Source organism: Callithrix jacchus, chromosome 11, assembly GCF_049354715.1.
Source record: "Callithrix jacchus isolate 240 chromosome 11, calJac240_pri, whole genome shotgun sequence".
Taxonomy (NCBI): Eukaryota; Metazoa; Chordata; class Mammalia; order Primates; family Cebidae; genus Callithrix; species Callithrix jacchus.
Window position 1 is genome coordinate 77,155,394 of NC_133512.1, and position 22,598 is coordinate 77,177,991.

The window sequence follows — 22,598 nt, forward strand, 5'->3', positions numbered from 1 at the left end:
TAGGGTAAAACAGCATTTGTGCAATATCAGTAGATTTGGATAACTCACAGTCTGTAAAGAATTTGATCTGCTCCCCTTTCTGACATATAATGTCATTGTTTGACATTATATAACCTATGTGATTTATATATAACAGATTTAAATAGTTTGTAAGAAGAATTGCACTTCTGAAAGTGTTGTTCATAGTACAAAATGGTCAGTGTTTAAGAACATGGATTGAGAATGGTCATGCGAGTACCATGATACACAGGACAAAGAAGGAAACAAAGAAAATGGCACACACGTGCGGCCTGATGATAGGAAAAGGGAGGAGAGAATTTTGGTGGCTTTTAGAGAATTCCATGATCCCAAGAAGGATTTCAGATACACTGTATAAATCTCCCAGACAAGCTTCTTTCTAGATAACCTAGAACAACAATCACTTTGTGTGTGTGTGTGTGTGTGTGTGTGTGTGTGTGTGTGTGTGTTGTGTTTAAGTTTCTGGAGTAGCACTAGAATATTTATTTGTTACATTTATAAATAGTGGCCAGGTTCTCTTTCTCATTCTCCCTCTACCTACTTCTCTCTGCCCCTTCCCTCTCCACAACTCCCTCTCTTTCTGAACTTCCTACTCTCCCCAGCTTTCATGCACAAACCTCCATCATCAGAGCAGCGGTTCTTTCTTTAAGTGTTCATTAAAACCACTTGCGGAACTTGTTGGACATACCTTCCTGGACTCTACTCCCAGATATGAGGAGCCAGAGGTTAACAAGCACCTGAAGTGATTCTGATGAAACTGGCCCAGGGATAAAACTTTGAGAAACACTTCATCAGAGGTTAAATTATATGTTGTTATGCACCTTCTTAATAGCAGCAATCTACCAGTGATCTTTCACTCCCATATTCCAGGTCTCCATACATTCTTTAAGTATCTTTCTTTATAACTCAGTTTTGAACCGAGTTACAAAAATAGGCACAGAAATACAACTACTACTCTTGTTTTAAAACAAGTCTCCCATGTGCTTTCCTCTTGACCAGCAGTTTTTGTGATATGTTCTGGTGGGAATTTAAGAGTGTAGAAAGCTGTTTAATGGGCTTTTAAATTGTTCTGAGGAAAAAAATTTGTTTCCTTTAAGGTATGTTTTATTTGAAAGCATTAAAAATATGTATAATTTCTACAACATTGAAAAGAAAAAACAGCCACTAGAATGAATGACAACTTTAGAATACATGTTTATGAATTTCTGCTTAGTTTAAAAACAAAACAAACAAGAAAAAAAAAAAACCCTTAAAAACTTGTGATCAGTGTTTCCTTTAGAAAACGTTCCAGAAAATTCACAAGTGACAAAATATTACATCAGCTAAGATTATATCCTAAGTTCACCACACACCAGACAAGCTTCTGATAATCTTCAATGGCTTTGTAGCTATAACTGTTCCGCAGAGACAGGGTCTAAGCTTAATAACATTATCAGTTCATTTGCTGTATTTGAAGTTCAATAATTAAAGGAATTAAAGGAAATGGAGCACAATAAAGTTTCCAGAGTCTTATATTTTCACTAAACCAACTCTTCCACTATTCTCTGTTTCCTGTTTTCAAATACTTTTCATTCTTTTGAGGATTGGTCCATTGAGATGTCTGAGACGTGCATCCTTTTGGTGTGAACAAAAAAGCTCTGCATGGCTAGTTCACTCAAGTCCATTCACTCTGAATGAAGTGGAATGTGCTTGAATGAGAAATGATATATGAGGACCCTTCAAAAGAATGACACCAGTGATAGAGCTTCAGCATCATTCTGAACTCTGAACTCTTCAAGACGCAATGGAGCAGTATCTACCAAGTCAAATGGGAACACAAATGCAAACCATTTAACATGCCAACAGCTCTGTTTAAATAGCCAAAGATACTAGGAGAATAAGTGCATGCTTATGATAAGGATTTAGGGGGCTTTTATTAACACATTAAGCCAAATCAGCAAAGCAAGTATTTATTAAGTACTCCTATATGCACAAGTGTTGATTGAAATGTTTATTATCACTGTAGGACCCAGAAAGCTATTGCATTCACTGAGACATATTCCAGCCTCCAAGCTTGGCTCCAGAGGACTTGGAGGAGATTGTCTGCCACAATGTGAGATGATCCCACTGAACCCTGCCCTCCCCTAAACCATCTCCAGAGTCCTGTTCGTACACATGGTCAACGATCAGTGCTGAGTGGGAATCAGGAAGTTTTCTGTGAGGGGCTGGGTCCAAAACACCAAATGTTGGATTAGATTAGTGTTTTTAATATCACAGTTCACAAAATTAATTAGTGAGTCACAATCCAACATGTTTTCTTGAAATATAAAGAAAAATAGTATTAAAAATATCAGCAGATTACACATAGTAAGCCTACGTATTGTTTAATGAAATATATATTATGGTTTTATAGGGGCAAAGTGTGTGTGTGTGCGTGTGTGTGTGTGTGTGTGTGTGTGTGTGTCCTAGATTGTTATGTGACTTACATTCTAATGGTGAGCAGTAGTCCAAAAAGTTCGAAAGTCACTGAATGATCTAATAAAATCTTTTCCAACACAAAGATAATACAATTCTCAAATTTTCTAATTTCTGTATGATTTTAAGTTAATTTATGCCAGTTATGCTTCTATATAGATTATTTAAGAGTGATTTTAGGTTCAGATTCAGAGATTTCCCATATACCCCCTGCATCTGCATCTGCATAGCCTCCCCCACTATCACCAGCCCCCACCATAGTTGTACATTTGTTACCACTGATGACTGATATTGATCCATCCGTATGACACAATGTCCATAGTTTCCATTAGGTTTTACTCTAGCTGTTCTACTTTCTATGAGTTTAGATAAATGTATAATGGCATGTATCCATCATTATAGTATCCTACAGAGTAGTGTCACTGCCCTAAAAAGTCTCTGCCTTTGCCTATTTATCCCTTTCTTCTCCTTAAATCCTGGCAACCACTGAGCCTTTTACTGTCTCCATAGTTGTACTTTTTCCAGAATGTTATAGAGTTGGAATCATACAGCATGTAGCCTTTTCAGATTGGCTTCTTTAACTTAGTAGTGTGCAGGTAAGTTTCCTCCATGTCTTTTCATGGTTTGGTAGCTCATTTCTTTTGAGGGCTGAACAATATTCCACTGTCTAAATGAACCACAGTTTATGTATACATTCACCTATTAAAGAGCACCTTGGTTGCTTCCAAGTTTTGGAAATTATGAACAAAGCTTCTATAAACATATGTGTGCAGGTTTTTGTGTGGACATAAAATTTATTTGCTTTGGGTAAATACCCAGAAGTGTAACTACTGGATCATATGCTTCATTTTGTAAGAGACCACAAAACTGTCATCCAAGGTGACCATTAAATTTTGCAATGCTACCAAGCAATAAATGAGAGTTCCCATTGCTCCACATCCTTGCCAGCATTTGGTGGTGTAAGTATTCTGGATTTTGGCCATAGTAATAGGTGTGTAATGGGATCTCATTGTTTCCATTTGCATTTCCTTGATGACATATGATATGAAGCATCTTTTCATATGCTTATTTCTCATTTTGTGTATCTTCTTTGGTAAGATATCTGTTAGGGTCTTTGGTCCACTTTTTAATCTGATTGTTCTCTTATTGTTGAGCTTTAAAAATTCTCAGTATATTTCAGGTAACAGTCCCTTGTCAAATATTTTATTCCAGTCTGTGGCTTGCCTTTTCATTCTGTTGACAGTATCTTTTGTAGTACAGGAATTTTACACTTTAATCAAGTTCAGCTTATCGGTTCTTCTATTAATGAATCATGCCTTCAGTTTTGTATCTAAAAAGTCAACATCAAACTGAAGCTCATCTAGATTTTCTCCTATGTTTTCTTTCAAGAGTTTGATAGTTTTTAATTTAAGTCAATGATCCATTTTGAGTTAAATTTCTGTGAGGGATGTAAGGTCTGTAAAGATTCATACTTTTTCGTGTGGGTGTCCAGTTACCTTAGCAGTATTTGTTCAAAAGATTTCTGGTTCTATTGTATTGCTTTTGTTCCTTGGTCAAAGATCAGCTTGCTATATTTATGTTGGTTCATTTCTGGGCCCTCTATTCTCACCCTTTGATCTGCTTGTTTATTTTTCACCAATACCACATTGTCTTGATTATAGTAGCTTTATGGTAAGTCTTAAATTCAGATAGAGTCAGTCCTCCAATTTTGTTCTCCTTCAATATTGTATTGGCTATCCTGGGTGTGTGTGTGTGTGTGTGTGTGTGTGTGTGTGTGTGTGTGTGTGTGACTTTATGTAAACTTTAGAATCAGTGTGTTAATATCCACACAACTTGCTGAGATTTTAATTGGGATTGTATTGAATCTATAAATCAAGCTAAGAAGAACTAATATCTTGATAATATTAAGTCTTCCTATCCATGAATATGGAATATCTCTTCATTTATTTAATTCTTCTTTGGTTTCTTTTATCAGAGTTTTCTGGTTTTCCTCATAAAGGTTGTATATAGATTTTGTTATATTTCTCAGCACAGTTGTCCCTTGGCATCCATGGAATGTTTGTTTCAGGACTCCCCACAGATACTAAACTCCAAGGCTGCTCAAGTTTTTAAATATAAAATGGTGTAGCATTTGCATATTACCATGCACATCCTCCTGTAGATTTTAAATCATCTCTAGATTACATATGTTTAATACAATGCAAATGCTATGTAAATACTATATTATACTGTATTTCTATTTGCCTTGTATTTTACTGTTACTTTTTTTTTTAATGAGTATGTTTAATCTGCAGTTGATTGGATCCACAGATGCAGAACTCATAGATACAGAGAGCCAACTTTATTTCATCTTTTTGGATGCTAACATAAATGGTATTATGTTTTTAATTTCAAATATCACTTGTTTATTGCTGATATATAGGAAAGTGATTGATTTTGTATGTTACCTTTGCATCCTGAAACCTTGCTATAATTGCTTTGCTTTTTTTTTCCCTTCTTCTTCTTTTTTTGAGACATAATCTTGTTCTGTCACTCATGCTGTAGTGCAGTGGCACGATCTCAGTTCACTGCAACCTCTGCTTACCAGTTTCAAGCAATTCTTTTGCCTCAGCCTCCTGAGTAGCTGGAATTGCAGACGTGCACCACCATGCCCAGCTAATTTTTTTTATTTTTAGTAGAGATAGGGTTTCACCATGTTGGCCAGGCTGGTCCTGACCTCAAGTGATCTGCCCACCTCGGCCTCCCAAAGTGCTGGGATTACAGGCATGAGCCACAGTACCTGGCCTATAATTGCTTATTAATGCCAGAAATCTTTTTTGTGAATTCTTTCAGATTGTCTATATAGGTGATCATGTCATTTGCAAATAAAGACAGTTTTATTTCTTCTCTTCCAATCTGTATACCTTTTATTTCCTTTTTTATTGTATTAGCTAGGACTTCCAATACAATATTGAAAAGCAGTGGTAAGAAGGGGTATCTTCACTTTGTTCCTGGTTTTAGAAGGAAGGCTTTATGTTCCTCACCATTAAGTATAATGTTAGCTGTAGGTATTTTGTAGAAATTATTTATAAAGTTGAGGAAATTCTCCTTATCCCTAGTTTACTGTGAGTTTTTATGAATGAATCAATGAGGGTTTAACTTTGTCAAATGCCTTTTCTACAACAATTGATGTCACATATGATTATTCTTATTTAACCTTTTGATGCGATGCTTTCTTTTTTTTTTTTTTTTTTTTTTTTTGAGATGGAGTCTTGCTCTGTCACCAGGCTGGAGTGCAGTGGCATGATCTCAGCTCAGTGCAACCTCCACCTCCTGGGTTCAAGCGATTCTCTTGTCTCAACTTCCCAAGTAGCTGGGACTACAGGCACACACCACCACACCCAGCTAATTTTTGTATTTTTAGTAGAGACAGGGTTTCACCATGTTGGCCAGGATGATCTCAATCTCTTGACCTCATGATCCGCCCACCCTGATCTCCCAAAGTGCTGGGATTACAGGCGTGAGCCACTGCGCTCAGCAATGTAATGGATTTCATTAATTCACTTTTAAATGTTGAAATAGCCTTGCTCGCCTAAGATTAATCCTAATTGTTTTTGGTATATAATTCTTTTTATACATTATAGATGTAGTTGATTAATACTTTGTTGAGGATTTTTGCATTGATGTTCATGAGAGTTGTTGGTCTGTGGCTTTTTTTGTTTTGTTTTGTTTTTTTGTATTATCTTTGCCTAGTTTTGGAATTAGAGTGCTACTAGCCCATTGAATCAATTAGAATCAGAATATTGTCTCCGCTCCCATTTTCTGAAAGAGATTGTAGAGTATTGGTATAATTTCTTCCTTAAATGTTTGGTGGAATTGGCTAGACATGGTGTCTCATGCCTGTAATCTCAGCACTTCGGGAGGCTGACATGGACAGATTGCTTGAGCTCAGGAGTTTGAGACCAGCCTGGGCAACATGACAAAACCCCATCTCTACAAAAATTAGCTGTGCATGGTGGTACATGCCTATAGTCCCAGCTACTTGGGAGGCTGAAGTGAGAAGATCTCTTGAGCTCAGGAGAATAAGGCTGCAGTAATCTTGCCATTGCATTCCAGCATGGGCAACAGAGTGAGACATGTCTCAAAAACAATAATGATAAAAGAAATTCTAAAATAAAATAAAATACTTAGTGGAATTTTCCAGTAAACCCATCTAGGCCTGGTGCTTTCTGCCATGGAAGGTTTATTAATTATTGATTTAATTCCTTAATAAATCTAGGGCTATTCAGATTGTTTATTTCTTTTTGTGGGAGTTTTGGAAGATTGTATCTTTCAAGGAATTGGTTAATTTATCTAGGTTATCAAATGTGGGCACAGAATTATTCATTGTATTCCTTTATTATTCTATTAATGTCCATTGGATCTGCAATGATGTCCCCTCTTTCATTCTTGATATTAGCTATTCATATCTTCTCTCACTTTTCTTAGACTGGCTAGAGAATTATGAATTTTATTGATCTTTTCAAAGAACCAGCTTTTGGTTTCATTGATTTTCTCTATTTTATGTTTTCAATTTCTTTGATTTCTGCTCTAATATTTATTTCCTTCCTTCTGCTTACTTTGAATTTAATTTGGGTAATTTAATTTATTTTTATAACTTCCTAAGGTAAAAGCTTAGGTGATAGAGTTTAAATCTTTTTTCAAATGTATGTATGCATTCAATGCCATAAATTTCCCTCCATGTACATTTTAACTGCATCCCTCAAATTTGGGTAAGTTATATCTTCATTTGTTTTAAAGTATTTTGAAATTTATCTTGAGATTTTTTAATTTCACTCATGTCTTATTAGAAATTTATTGTAATCTCATATTTGAGGATTTTCCAGCTATTTTTCTGTTACTGTTTTCTAATTTAATTCTACTGTAGTCTGACAGCAGACATTGTATGATTTCTGTTTTTAAATTGTGTTGAAATATGTTTTATGGCCCAGAATGTGGCTCTGTCTTGGTGAGTGTTCTTTATGAGCTTGGAAAGAATAGATAATCAGCCCTTCATATGTGTGGATATATTCATGGATTCAATCAAATACAGATAGAAAATATTTGAAATAATTCTGTTTGTACTGAACATGCACAGACTTTTTTCTTTCATGTTTCCCTAAATCATACAGTATAACAGCTATTTCATAGCATTTACACTGTACTAGGTATAAGTAATCTAGAGATGATTTAAAGTATACAGGAGGATGCACAAATGTCATATGCAAATGCTGTACTTTATATCAGGGACTTGCACCTTCATGGATTTTGAGGTGGGATCCTGGAACCAATCTCCCATGGATACTGAGGGATGACTATATATTCTGCTGTTGTTAGAAAAAGTAGTCCATGTCCATTATATCCAGTTGATTGGTGGTGCTATTTAGTTCAATTATACACTTACTAATGTTCTGTTCTGTTCATTTCTGACGGAGGGATATTAAAGTCTCTAATAATAATGTGTTCAACTATTCTTTGCCACTCTATCAGTTTTTTGCCTCACATATTTTGATGCTGTTGTTAGATGCATACACATTATAAATTATTATGTCTTCTTGGAGAAGTGACCCTTTTATCATTTTGTAATGGCCCTCTTTGTTTCTGATAACTTTCTTTGCTCTGAAGAAGGCTATGTTTGAAATTAATATAGTTGTCACTGCTTTCTTTTGATTAATGTGAACACAGTATATCTTTCTCCATCCATTTTCTTTTAATCCACATGTGTCTTTATAAATTTAAAGTACATTTCTTATAGGCAACACATACTTAGATCTTGTATTTTGATCTACTTTGATACTCTTTTAATTGGCAAATTTAGACCACTGGCATTCAAAGTGATCACTGATATAGTGAGATTAATATCTACCAAATTTGTTAGTTTTGTATTTATGGCCTTGTTCTGTTTCTACTTTTCTCCTTTACTCTTTTTTTTTTTTTTTTTTTGCCTTTTGTGGTATTAATTGATCATATTATATAATCTACTTTCTCTCCTTTCTTAATATATCAGTTACACTTTTTTTTAGTTTAGAGGTTGCCCCAGAGTATGCAATATACATTTATGACTAATCCAAGTTCACTTTCAAGTAACAATATACTACTTCAAGTGTAGTGCCCGTACTTATAATAACCAAATAATCCAAATTCCTTCCTCCCATCCTTTGTATTGTTGCTGTCATGCATTTCACTTATATATAAATAAAAATATACACAATCAAATACTCTGTTGCTTATATTATTTTGAACAAACTGTTACCTGTTAGATCACTTAAGGATAAGAAAAATACCAGTGTTTATTTTTCCTTCACTTATTCATTTCCAGTGCTTTTTCTTTCCTCTTGTAGATATGAATTACAGATTGATATCATTTTTCTTGTTTCTAAAGGAATTCTTTTAACATTTCTTGTAAGGTGCACTTACTGGCAATAAATACTTCCTCAGTTTTTGTTTAGCTGATCAAGTCTTTAGTTCTCCTTCACTTTTGAAGGATAGTTTTTCAGGGTACAGAATTGCAAATTGGTGGATTTTTAAAAAATATTTCACTCCACTCTTCTTGCTTACATGGTTTCTGAGGAGAAGTCAGATGTAGCTCTTATCTTTGCTCCTCTACAGGTAAGGTATTTTGTCCTCTGGCTTCTTTTGGAATTTTTCCTTTATCTCTGATTTTATGTTGTTTGAAAATGATATGTTGAGGTTCAATTTTCTGGCATTTATCCTCCTTGGTGTTCTCTGACTTTCCTGGATCTGTGGTTTGGTGTCTGACATTAACTGAGGGGAAACTCTAAGTCATTAAAGTTTCAGGTATTTCTTCTCTTCCTTTCTCTCTTTCTTCTCCTTCTGGTATTCCTGCTGTGCACATGTTATACCCTCTGTGGTTTTCCGATAGTTCTTAGATATTCTGTTCTGGTATTTTTCAGTATTTTTTTCTCTTTTCTTTTTGGTTCCAGCGGTTTCTATTGAAATATCCTCAAGCTGTTTTCTTTTTTTTTAACCCCTGAGCTGTGTCCAGTTTACTAATAACCCCTTCAAAGGCATTCTTCATTTCTATTACAGTCTTTTTGACCCCTAGCATTTCTTTTGGTTCTTTATTCAAATTTTTATCTCTTTGCTTACATTGCCCATCTGTTCTTGCATGCTGTCTACTTTATTCATTTATCCCTTAGCATTTTAATTATAGTTGTTTTAACTTCCTTGTCTGATAATTCCATTAACACTGCCATATCTCAGTCTGGTTCTGACACTTGGTCTGTCTCTTCAAACTGTTTTTTGCCTCGTAGTATGCCTTGTTGTTTTGTTGACAGCCATAAATGATGGACTGGGTAAAAGGAACTGCTGTAAATAGGACTTCAGTAATGGGTAGTAAGCTAGGTAGGGAGGGGAAGCATTCTATAGTTTTATGATTAATTAGGTCTCAGTCTGCTAGGGAACCTGTGCCTCCAGATTATGAACTTCACAGGTTCTTCTCAGTTTTTTTTCACCCTGAGGTTGGACGGGATGACTAAAGTCAGCTGAAGTTTGACTTCAGCTCAGGTAGGCTCCAGTAAAACCCCAGCAGGTTAGGCTCTGGTTAGTTTCTTCTGAAAGAAGATCTTGTTAAGAACAGAATGGTCTGGCATTTTCAAAATGGTCCCTTCTCCTGACTCCCCACCCCTGCTAGAAGTACGAGAAGATATTTCTTTGACATTCACTGTGAGAAACTGGTAAAACTCACAAAACTGTGGTAGCCCCTGATGCTTGGGTTCCCTTGGGCTTTTTATTTCTTAGACTCGTCCACACTAAGCCTCCAGCCACCCTTCAATCACAATTCAGGTTTCCCTCCCCCAGCACTGGTTACTGCAGAGGTGTCTGCTCCAGTAAGTTGTGACTTTCTGTATTCACCTGATGGTCTCTCCAGTTTGGGGAGCAGAGGTTTGCCCTGTGACATCACTTCTCTTATGAATCTAAGTCAAGCTGATTTTTTTTTCAGTGTATTCAGCTTTTTACTTACTAGACAAGGTGGCAACTTCCAAGCATCTTACATACTAAACCAAAAACTGTAAACCATACATAGTTTTAAGACTCAATTCAATAATTTTTTGTAAAGAATCAAAATTCAAAATGTTACCTCTTCTCTTCCAAATTTCTACTCCCTGGGGAAAGTAGGAAATGTTTAGTTATTTTGAGATTAGACAGACTAGTTTTCCACTTTATAATTGTTATTCTGATGGTGAGTTCCGTAATTTCTAAATACCATGCTTATACTGTCTCAATTTTTTAATCTTAAATATTATTTATTGATTTTTCCAATGAAAAATGAGTAATTCTCACAAAATACACACTGTACACACACACACACTTCCCCAATCCAATCCCATTAATGTCATAATTATAGCTAAATCAATATTCACTTTTACATTATATGATTATACAACGATCATTTCCAGCTGAACACAGAGGCATAATGTATTTCTTTGCTTGATTTTTTTCTATCTCTTGAGTTTTTAGTAGCTTCTTTTTTATTTTTTTAGTTTTTTATGTATAGCTCTTACTTCTATCCAGACTTTAAAACAGAACTATAAGTACTCTCTCAAAACTGTCAAATGCACCTGTTAAAATGTCAGTTTTATTACTTCTTAGAGACACCCTCCTTAACCCTCTTGTGTCAATATGAATTAGTGTTTCTCTTGACCTGCTTCTCTGCCATCACCCTGGTTTGTCTCTTTAACACCAGTCTGGGAATTCCCTGAGTTTTGTTCCTGTGCTGGGTACCTTTCAGTATCTCGGACCTAAGGCACCAACTTTCCCAGTTTACTTCTTCATTGAGTGGAAAATTTCCTCCAGTAGCTTCTTGCAAAAAGGTGCATGTTAGCTAAATTTTTTGAGTTTTTATACCTGACTTTCACAACTGATTAAAAGTATAAGTGGGTATAGAATGCTGAGTTGGCAATCATTCTCTTCAGAATTATAAGGAGATTGTTCTGTCGTTGTTGTTGTTTTTACAGAGTCTTGCTATCACCCAGGCTGGAGTGGAGTGGTGCAATCTCAGGTCACTGCAACCTTTATCTCCCAGGTTCAGGCGATTTTCATGCCTCAGCCTCCCAAGTAGCTGGGATCACAGGCACTAACCACCACACCCAGCTAGTTTTTGTATTTTTGGTAGAGACAAGGTTTTACCATGTTGGCCAGGCTGGTCTGGAACTCCTGACCTCAAGTGATTCACCCACCTAGGCCTCCCAAAATGCTGGGATTATAGGCTTGAGCCACTGAACCCAGAATTTTTTTTTTAAATCTTCCAACATTGCTGTTGAGGAACCCAGTACTGTTCTGATTCCTGAAACTCTGCATATGACCTGTTTTATTTCTCTTTCTGGAAAGTTAAACATGTTTTTTATTTTGTTCTCAGAATTCTAAAAATTAATAACTATTTGTCATACTCCATTGTCCTCCCATCATTGTACTAAGTACTAAATGTGAGAACTCAAGTCTTTCTGTTCTGGGATTTTGTTTTTTTGGTACTACTTCTTAGTTAATTTTCTCTGTTTTGTTTTCCCACCTCTTTATTTCTGGAACTCCTTTCCTTTGTCTAATTTTCTTGTCTTTTCTCCTTTTTCTCATCTCTACTATTTTTCTGCCTTCTGAAAGGTTTCATCTTTATCTTCTAACTCTTCAATTAAATTTCTCACTTTTGCTATCATATACTTAATTTTTAAGAGTTTTTATTGCTGTTCTCTGAATGTTTCTTTACATATCCATTATCTTTGCTTACCTCTCAAATTTTACTTATAATGTTCTAGTATATTCTGTTCCCTGCCTTAATCTGTGTACCCTCCAAGTCTTTTTTCTTCTGTTCCATACACTCTATTTTATGTTAAAGAGTTTGCTGAGGTATCCAGTCATCCTTAGATCTTTGTTCATATGCAAGGATGGAGAACTGAAAAATAGAGGGTGAGTGGTTGGGGTTTTTAACTTCACTAATAGTTACAGACCCAGCCATTTGTTGGGAATCCTCAATAATCAATATGTTTTAATTTTTCTCTTTAAAAGTCCCCAGAAGAGAAATCCTTCAAATTGGCTTGGGATGTATAAACCTGTCTGTCAACATTTTCCTGGAGCTGAGTAAGAAAAGACAGGCTGCAGGGAGGAAGGATTCTATCTGTTTAGCACATAGCATTACCTTGTGGTGCTCTTCCCACAGCTGTGTCTATGTCTCTAAGGCCAGAGCCTTAGAGTATCACCTCCCATCTTCTGCCCTGCTGGGAGAGGACAGTTGCCTTATAAAGAGCATGGGAAGGGAATCTAGGGGTCTAGCTGATTCGTCTTTGGAGTTGCAACTCAGACCACTTCCAGGTCCAATTTCTGGATTTTTCTGAGGTTCTGCAGAAAAAGTTTACCTTCCCCTAGGCATTTGTCACTTCATTTAGTCTTGGCCTTTCTCTGATCTCATCATTTGCTTTCATGCTCCCCAAATTTTGGTACAACTGTCTTCTCTTCCATTCTCCTTGTCTTTTAAGTTTATGCCTTTAAAAATTCCCTTTACTGATACTTCAGTGGAATTAGCAGAGATTAATAGGTGCCATGTTTTCTTGGGTTTTTAAAAGATGAAATGTAATTCCTTGTTTTATATATGATTTTCAAAAATGCATTACCAATCACAAATTACAACATTATGCAATAAATGTAGGGTGAGTAAGATTAGAAGCTTAAATTAGGTTGATGTTTTATACAGGTGATATTTTAAAATCCAATTTGGTATTAGATGATCAAGATAGTACTTTAACCTAATTTATTAGATAATTAGTTTAATTCCATCAAACTAGACAATTCTGTTTTATTTTCAACAGTGAAAAAATAGGATTATATAGAAGAGTATATTCTTCCTTTCATTCCCGCTTGATCCTGATGGCATTCAGCCACACATACATTATACAGACACTCTGTTCTCAAGTATACCTTGGGCTTCAAGCATAAAAGGACATTCTTCTGAAGGAGAATGTAGTTGACAGCAAAGTAGAAAACAAGTTGTCTAATGCATTTATCTGATAGAGCCTGCTCTACAGTCAGTCTGTATGCACTTTTGTATCAGGGGAGAACTTAGGGTTGCTTTACTGGCATTCTTTTCTCACTGCATTTATACTGATGTGACATCAAGAAGTGCTCCAGTTGCCATCAGGTACACAGTACGGTGTAAAAGAATGTAGATGTAATATAGAAAGATATCTGTCTCAGTGTCTGAACTACTTTATTAACCAAAATCTTCCAGAAGCAAAGGATTGGAGGAAAACACCAGTAACCTAAGTAGAAAATAATTTTCATAAGGAAGAATGGGATAATAAACATATCTCTCAGCAAACCATTTTTTCTTTCCTTTCCTCTTTTTAGAGTACAAATGCACTGACTAGAGAGAAATGTTCTTCTCGGTGCACTCATGATATAAGGTCTCTTACCCAGATCCTTCATTTGCCCTTAGAAAAATTAGAGAACATACAAGAACCATGAATTTTATGACTCCACTCTTTCATCAAACATTATAGAAGGAGTTTAGGTAAACTTGATATCCTTTATTATCTATCTACGAGATTATCAAGTTTTTCAAAATAAACCCCTTGTCACAGATAAAATCTGAAGTTTATGTAACCAGTCTAGCTATTCTGAGAGACAGCCTTGCTGTCTAAGTTAGATACACCCTGACAGTGTGGATGGATGCACAGAGAATGTCCCTCTGCGAGAAGGGGGAAGCCTGGTGTGCGGAGGGAACACCAGCTCTGGGGACAGGTCAGTGCAAATTCTGGCTCTGTCACTTACAAACTGGTTGATTTTGTTTGCGTGTATGAATTTACATGTCCTTTCCACAAAAATGGAAAGCTGTGAGATTTAATTGCTTTTCTTTTGTCTTAGTTTCTAGGAATTTCAGAGGTAAGGCCAGCACTCTGTTATATCAGATGACTCACTTGAGATAGCTGATAGTATCTCTTCCCTTTGATTCCTTAGATGATCTTTACCAAGTTTGGTTGCCAATGTGTCCAATTTGTACTTGAGTTACATTTTAAGCAAGAAGCCATCAGGTATGAATCTAAATTTCAACTCCCTCGATGTTCCTATAAACTTTCACTAATCCAGGCTGACCTGTCTCAAAGTGGCTCTTAATGCTACTTTACTATCTTTGGTGATTTCTGCTAGGTGAGTGGTATGATGTGCTGATTTTATTTAATTGCATTTTTCCCTCTTATATAAAGATGGCTTGGTGTTGATATTTTCAAATCTGAGTTTTAAAGTTGTAGGGTTTTCTGAAAATGCCAAAGGGGAAGTACATCGAGCTATACAGTTTTCATTCTCTATCAATCAGAAGAAATCCTATGCATTCATAAATTAATAAATTTGACATAGAACTGCCATCGTTATCTATTTCTGTTTCTTCGAAGTACATTTGTAATTGACTCAACAAACATTTATTGAATACCCATTATGTACCAGACCTGTACTAATCTCTCAAAATATGGACATAAAAACAACTCTTGCTTCTGAAAGATGCCACTGTCTAGTGAGAAAAGCAAATAAGAAAATAAGCAAGTGTCATAATGCCATAGTAAAATGCTATGAGAACATGGAGTTGCAGCCAACTACTTCTAACAGGAGCTGATGATTCTTAAATGGTTTTTTTTTTTTTACTTTTTTTTTTTTTTTTTTTTTTGAGACAGAGTCTTGCTCTGTCGCCAAGCCCCAGGCTAGAGTGCAGTGGCGCAATCTTGGCTCACTGCAACCTCTGCCCCCCGGGTTCGAGCCATTCTTCTGCCTCATCCTCCTGGGTAGCTGGGACTACAGGCACACACCACCATGCCCAGCTAATTTTTTTTGTATTTTTAGTAGAGACGGGGTTTCACCATGTTGACCAGACTGGTCTCGATCTCTTGATCTCGTGATCCACCTGCCTCGGCCTCCCAAAGTGCTGGGATTATAGGCTTGAGCCACCACACCCGGCCTCTTAAATGGTTTTAAATGTGTTTATCTTTCATACATAACCACTTTCCAAAGTGTCTGAGCCAATATATTATGTTACCTGTAATGTATGAGAGTTCTAGCTATTCCACATCATGGCCAACATTAGCTACTGTATGTCATTGTAATTTTAGCCCTTATGGTAGATACATCATGGTATCTCACTGTGGCTTTAATTTGCATTTCCCTGATGAGTAGATGTTGATGAAGGTTATAGGTGGGAAAGGGCAGATGGAGAAAGAGGCATTATAGACAGAGAAACCAACATGTACAAGTAGACACAGAAGCTAGAGAAAATATGTATGGTAGGTGTACAGGATAGCAAGGGACAGGCAAGAGAGAACCCAAGGAGGAGTATGAAAAGCTTTGCCCAACACATTAAGAAGGTCGAGCATCTCATAAAATCACTGGAAAGGTAGACATCAAAACATTTTATAAGTAAGAGATAAATGTAACCAGATCTATAGTTAAATGATCCCTCTAAGAACAGTGCAGAAGACAAATTGGAGGAAGCAATTCTGGAGGAAACAGCAGGGGAGAGAGGAGGGCAGGGCTCCAATAGGGGCAACGCCACCAGGGATATGCGGAGAGACTGGTTTTTAAGGACATTTAGATAACAGAATCAACAGGATTGGCTGAACATAGGAGATGAGGAGGACAAGGAGCACAAGATGGCACCCAGCATTCTGGCCTGGCAGACATGTTTTATTTGAAGTGGTGGTAGAACATCCAGAAACCAAGCAGTGTGTCCTGGAGGTCTGATATTTGTTTAACTTAGAAAATAGTTAAGAGGATTTTGTTTTCAAGCTTAATTCATATAACCACCAGAATTATATTTCCAAAGGGGCCCTGGGAGTTGACAGAGAAGATAAACATAGTGTCTTCACCTCTGAGAGTGGACAAAAGGGAGAAAAGAGACTAAGAATTAACTGAAGCGTCAGAAGGGATACCTCCAGAGAAATCTAAGGTTTGTCAACTATGCCAACTGTTTAAACAACTTCAAGAAACTTAAGGACAGAAAACGGTCTACTGTATTTGGCATCAGTAAGAGTTGTTTTGAGAAGTTCAGTTGAGTGTCGGGGACAGAAGCAGAGAACAAAATGCTGAGAATCTAAGGGGATATGGGAAACTGAAGACAGAAAATTGAACACTACGTTTTCTTTTTTTTCCCCTTTATTTAAATTATACCTTAAGTGGTAGGATACATGTGCAGAATGTGCAGGTTTGTTACATAGGTGTACATGTGCCATGGTGGTTTGCTGTATCCAGCAACCCATCATCTACATTAGGTATTTCTTCTCCTAATGCTATCCCTCCCCTAGTCCCCGACCTCCCAACAGGTCCCAGGGTGTGATGTTCCCCTCCCTGTGTCCATGTGTTCTCATTGTTCAACTCTCACATATGAGGCGCACTACATTTTCAAAGCACTTGGCTGTGATTGGAAAACTATAAGTAAATTCTTTAATCCTACCTATCATTTCTGCTAAGCCCATGGTCTCCTCTGAGAGGCCAGAATACAGTGCTCTTGCCTGGCTTAGTGGACAGGAGTGGACACTAAGCCAAGGGAAGCAAACCTTATGGGCACAGCTGTCAATCAAAAGGGAGCACCCAAAGTAATACACAATTCGCTTTTTCTTGACGGGACCTCTTTCTGGGAGAAATTAAAAGTCTTCTCACAGTTTAATGACAAATACACAGTGACACTACTGGAGGAGACCCATTTGTTTCTGGAGTTATGAAGAGCTCTCCTTTTTCTTGGATTAATTGATCTCTCCGGTAATTATCCAAGAAAATTATGTTCAGAGATATAGTATCTGTTAGATTGCCTTTCAGAGATTAGATCTTTCCTTTTCTACATTTTCCTTTATTTTGAGCAATGAATAGTAAAGCAAAGGACCATTAAGTATCCTGTTAGCCAAATGCTTTAGTTTATACCATGATTACTTCAGAATACCTAAGTAATCAGTCAATACATTTTTTTAAAAGCCAAGTAAGTTAATAATCTTAATGAAGTCTGACTCATTTTTGTAGGTTTTGTGTAATTTAGAGACACAGCTCAAATCAACTTCCTCATTCTATAAGTATGGGTACACATAATTATGCCCTTAAAGCTAATCAGGATTTTCAAAAGTCAAGTATACCACGGACTGTGGCTGTTATTAGTCACAGCCTCCGGAAGTGTTGATTCAGCTGAGTAGGAGGCAGTAGAAGCATTCATTGTGACTTAGTTAATAGTCATGTGTGGGGGAAGGGTGCAGAAGTGGATAGAAGATGAAAGAAGATAAACAAATATTTAAAAGAATTGCATTAAACAACTTTTTACTATGGCTAGAAAAGTAGCATTTTTTTTAATGCTGTAATACGTTCAGCTTCATAATGAGTTGCGACATTAATAGCATTCTGTTAAAGATACCTGGGCAGAGCAAAGCCAGGGAGGAAATTACTAAGCATGACTGCTGGCAACTGGCGATAAATACTTTTGCACCATTTAAAAATATTTAATTGCCACTGTCTTTATTGTGCAAGGTAAACTACCATTTCATTATCATTTTTCAGACATATGACTCAAGTTACCAAGTTGCCATGACTGCCCACTGGAGATGAAGGAAACAAAATCATCATTATTGAAAATTCTTGAAGAAAAGAATGTTCATCAATTTGGTGATACCTGTCTCCCAGAATACTTGAGATTATTCTTTAAAAACAATTTTTACCACATAGAAACAGAAGCCAAAGCTAACTCAAGATAAAAATTTAGGTCTTAAGGATCTTTCATGCCTGTAATCCCAGTACTTTGGGAGGCCAAGTTGGGCACATCACTTGAGCTCAGGAGTTCAAGACCAGCCTGAGCAACATAGCAAAACCCCGTCTCTACAAAAAATACAAAAATTAGATGGGCATGGTGGTGCATGCCTGTAATCTCAGCTACTCAGGAGGCTGAGGCAGGAGAATTGCTTGAACCTGGGAGGCTGGGGTTTCAGTGAGCCAAGATTATACCACTGCACTCCAGCCTGGGTGACAGAATAAGACTCTATCTCAAAAAAGAAAAAAAAAACATATTTTGATTAGGGATAGATGTAATCTTTCTGAGAGAAAAGATATTTTATGCTCACTTTAAAAATTGCACTTCCACCCCATCTCCCCACTCCACAGCCTAAAATCACCTGATATTGATCCCTGTACTATCCAGAGTACTAGTGATGTGCAGCATCTATTCAAAGAGTGCTCCAATACTGTCTTTGAGGTTTTCTCCCAGGCTACTGACATCCATTCTGTAGCTTTTGCTGATTTCATATCTTGACTCTACCAGAAAGTGTTAATACAAGTTTATTATACAACAGTCAGGACCATATTCTTTCAATGATTGTCGAATAAAAAAATATCAAGGAGTTGCTGTGGTCTACTTATATCATCTTAAAAACCAAATCTATGCAAGTAGATAATGATCACTATGTTAGAACGACTTCCTGGCTGACAGCAAGTACAAAACATGATTGATCATAAGACCCATCCCAATTTTAGACATGTTAACATATAAGAACAAAAAATATAATTATCTTCAAGACATATTTTTTAATGTAGAAGAAGAGAAGGAGGATGAGAAAAGGGAGATGAACAAGAAAAACCTGTTCTAACAATCCAGATAAGAACTAAGGCACTAGTACTAGAAAGACAGAGAGAGAGAAGGGGTTGAACACAAGGCACATTTAGTAACCAGAATCACCAGGTCTTGAAACTAATGGGAAGTTGAGAAAGATGGCAGCAAAGCAGAGGAGAGCAATACAATTTCTAGGTCATATATTTGGAAGGGAAGCAAATAAAAGATTAAGGGAAAATATTAGTTTAGTTTTGGATACACTGTATTTGACATTTTATTTGACAACCAGATAGAGATGTCCAGTCGGCATGTGGATATATGAACCTGGAGCTTAGTAAAGTTGCCTAGTGTGAAGATAAGAAATTAGCAGACATCCGTGTGTGGTACTGGGTAATATTGCCCATCAATGGCTCATTGAATTTTTTTAAGGAAAACATTAAAACCCCCAAACTAACCTGTACCGTATTGGTCAGTATTCAGTTACAAGAAACAGAATCCACTATAACTGGTTTAAGAGGAAAGGGATTTGTTACAGAATATTAAATGGTTAACTTTAAAAGGCTAATGAAAAAGACTCTATTCTAAGGTCCTAGAAACAATTCCCAAAGCCACACTACAGAACTGGGTAGCTGAAGGAGCTGCTGCCTTAAAAATGATCAGGAATCTGTAAAATTAGCAAACTGTTTGCCATATCAGAAACTAATACTACCTGCTTCAAAACCACATCATATTCACTAAAATCTCCACCAGCAAAAATATGATCCTGTGTCTTGACTCTCTCCTTGCAAATTAACTCCAAATTTAAGTCTCATACAATGTATCTGTCTGATTGTCAGAAGGTAAATCACGCCCAGAATTCTAGGACATTTGAAAAATGGCTTGTTTTCTTCTGCTTTGGCTATGTGTGTTGAGCTTTCTATCTTTCACACATTACAAGGAAGCTGAACTGAAATGTGTGGTGAGTAAGCCAGACCCTATTACCTACCATGAAGATTAGAAGCAGAACACTGGGGAACATGAACACTGAAAGTGTGAGAAGTTAGTAAGGAGGCAAAGAAGGTACAGCCGGAGAGGTAAGCACCGTAGTTTACAGCAGGCAAGCCAGCGGAAAAGGAAGCAGCAGAAGAAAGCAGCAAGAAGTAAAGAAAGGTCAATGTTAGAAGCTGCTAAGAAGTGAATGTTTCAACAGCCTGTTAGGAACTGAGCCGCAGGAGGCGAGTGGCTGGTGAGCGAGCAGTTTCATGTGTATTTACAGCCATTCCCCATTGCTTGTATTACTGCCTGCACTCCACTTCCTTTCAGATTATAGGTGGCTTTAGATTCTCATAGAAGCAGGAGCCCTGTTGTGAACTGTGCATGCAAGGGATCTGGGTTGAGCTCTCCTTATGAGACTCTAACTAATGCCTGATGATCTGAGGTGGAACAGTTTCATCCCAAAACCATCCCCTCCATCTCCCACCCCCACCCACGGAAAAATTGTCTTCCAAGATACCAGTCCCTGATGCCAAAAATGTTGGGGATTGCTAAAGAGTGTCTGATAGAGTTAGCAAAAATAAGATTTTTTGGTGGTCTTGGCAGGAGCAATTTCAGTGAAGTTGTTATGAAGGATGCTTGCTTGAAATGGGTTACAAAGTGACTGTGAAGGATAAACTGATTTCAAGGAGATTATCTTCCTCTTAAGTGTGAAGTAACCTCTGAAGGCCTCAGTTTTCCTCATCTGTTAAAATGGATTTATGCACACCTGTATTTTTATTATATTTGCAAACTGATATGGCCAGGCACTCACCACTGTGATGAAAATCAAAAGAATTAACCTCACTTTTTTTACCTAGGATCTTCCTGGGTGTTAGAATTTGGGAGAACCTAGTCATTCACTACCTCATTTCTCCCAGCTTCTTCCAAATTGAGAACAGACTCATGCAACCAATAAATATCAAAGTATCAGCTTAATTCATGGTAAAGCTGGAATGAAGAAAATAGTTTTGGCTTGAGGTCAAAATGTCTTTCCCTTGTATTGAATGTGCATTCCCAGCCAGGCAGAGGAGCTAGAGGGGACACTCTACCCAGTCTACTTACAGCACTGGAGATAAGATATGAGAAAGGTCTCAGCCCTTACCCATTTCTGAGGCAAGTAGCAGGAGGGCAAGAGCCAAGAGTTAAGGCCATACATATGCAGTGACATCAACTGGCAGGAAAACAGGAGGAGGAGCCAAGAAAGGAATGAAGAGAAAAATTGATGCGTCCTTTATGGTAATTCCTTAAGACTGTTAAAGGGTTTCCAGAACCATAGAGAGGAAGAGAGAGGTTCTCCCAACCTAAGGGTTGATCATGTCTCTCATGGCCCACAAACGACATGGCTTTCACATCAAAATCCATGCACGGTGAAAGGGGAAAAGGACTAGGTCTTCATTTTCCACAAAAGCTCACAGGAGGAGGAATGGGGAAGTAGCCTGACCCAACAGCCTTCACTATACCAAACACTTCAGACTAGTAAGTAGATTTAGTTCTACTTATTATGGATTAAACAGGATACAGTTATGGTAGATATAGAGATATGTAGGTATCCAGATTCCCCCCCAAGGACAGACTTGCTGCCAAGCAGCCATGAGTGCAAACAACTGTCTCCAGCTGACTTACTTTTCAGCATTTGCCTAAACTTCAGAGAGCCTTCACACCTGATCTCTCACATTTCCAAGCAGCCTGCATCTAGTGACTCATCGAAACAGGGGTCTACAGTTCTGTCATTTTGGTCATATGTGAGACAACCCTCTTATCAAACATTTGTTCTGGAGCTTCCATTCAGGTTTGCTGAGGCTTTTTGGACCTGAATTCACCTCTACCCTCATCCAGTTTCTTTTCCCTTCCTTTTACAGATGCTGATCGCTAAGAAGTATTTGACATCCTAAACTCTGTGTATCAACTTCCAGGCAATCCCATCAACAACAACATTGTAGTGCAAATAAAGAATAAATTCATGGTGAACACAGCTATTTCCTTTTACCTCCCGAGAGAAGCTTTCTAGACTAGCTTTTATAAGGAGGCTGCCTCCTCTCTGCCTGCTAACCTGTACTCCAACCTCTCTGCCCCAGTTTGATTTCAGATTGCCCAGTATCCAGTCTCCCCTTTAAGACTCTCTGTTTGATGGCTCAACTCACTTCCCTCAGAAAAACCCATGTTCTCTTGTAGGAGGCTGTGCCACCCCTAGAGACATCCCATGTTAGTTAGTGCACACAAAGCCTCACAACTTGGCAGTCAAACACTTGTCAAGGCTCTCCTCTGGCAATCATCACTGGCCTCTGAAGGGGCATAACAGAAAAATCTGGGTTCAAACTGAGCAAGAGTAAACACAAGAGCTCTAAACCCAGTTTGGGGTTTCCACTAGAAAGAACTGTAACTTATCCAGTGCCTGTGACAGAAGTATTCCCTACTAAGATGAGCCAGACAAGGTCTAATCTTGTATTGAAAACCAGTCATGATTCTCCTATCAGCATGGTGTTGCCCTTCTCCTTTCTGGAACAATAGACACATTTTCTGTCTTGTT

General features: G+C 37.4%; 1 pseudogene; it reads right to left on the reverse strand.

Moving 5' to 3' along the window:
• The window catches only part of LOC128928359 (malignant T-cell-amplified sequence 1-like), a 29,738-nt pseudogene extending 8,305 nt beyond the window's left edge, over positions 1–21,433 (reverse strand).
• Positions 21,434–22,598: the final 1,165 nt, after the last annotated feature.